The sequence below is a fragment of the Alosa sapidissima genome, chromosome 9 (genome assembly GCF_018492685.1).
Source record: "Alosa sapidissima isolate fAloSap1 chromosome 9, fAloSap1.pri, whole genome shotgun sequence".
In the NCBI taxonomy this organism is placed as follows: Eukaryota; Metazoa; Chordata; class Actinopteri; order Clupeiformes; family Clupeidae; genus Alosa; species Alosa sapidissima.
The window spans coordinates 15,907,819-15,908,866 of record NC_055965.1 but is presented as its reverse complement, the minus strand read 5'-3'; positions in this window follow the sequence as shown (position 1 = coordinate 15,908,866).

Below are 1,048 nucleotides of genomic sequence, written 5' to 3'. Positions count from 1 at the left end.
CATGTGTGAAAATGTGTGAGACTCACTGACCTCCAGGTGACCCCCAGGCTACTCTGGCGTGTGTACTTCTGATGGTCTCTGTGGAACACTTTGCTTCTCTACCTTAAGTAACACAACGCTCATTCTCACTGAGTGCAAAGTTTAGTAATAGAGCTCACAAGGCTAATATGACTCCTAGTCAGCACAAGGTTATATGGAATAGAATATAGCATTATATATTATAAAATATAGTTATATAAAATATACCAGGGGTCTCTTACTCAAATGTACTGCTATTTACTCTCTTACGGGCTGCCTGACAGTCTTCCTAAAGGAGAGCCAGTGCAATAGGGCATAAGGGAAAAGTATTTCGTTACCTCAAAATGGTCAAAACCCCTGATAAAGCTATGTACTTGTACATAGTCATTTAACATGAGACTATGCAGTATGTCCATGCTTTTATCAAGTGAATGAGCATTAGCTTTAAACTCTTGCTTTAGGGCACATCTGTTTTCCAGTTCTTTCTCTTGGCACATGCATTTTCTGGGTAGATGATATGTGCAATCTGCAGCACAATAGTTAGCATTCAGTCTTTCAGAAACTGTTCCCCCAAAATTGCTTTGGATATTGGTTTGTGTACCACATAATTAGCTTCACTGCTGCATCACATTCTTCCCATAGCTCTTGGGGAAGTTAAAAGGAAACATCTCTGGAGATATAATGTTTTTCTGTGTTTCTCTCATAGTACTACTCTTCTGCATGTTTGGTGGTGTTTCTCTTTGCAAATCAGATTCAGGTTCTTGCCTCATTAAACTCAATGAAGAGGGAATGGCATTGACCACTTTTCTCGAAACTGGTGATGCTCCTAGTCAACATTTTCTTTTCCTTCAGAAAGACATGTTTGCTTACGTTAATATTTATTTTGACAACTTGCATGTATTGACAAGGAATTGCTCTATTGGTTCCTCTGTAAAGGTTAGCTCTTTTGATGGTCTACTGAGCCACAGCAGCATCACCTTACACAATTGATGTTAGTCTGTGAAACTGCGGTCCCAAAGCTAACAGAAAA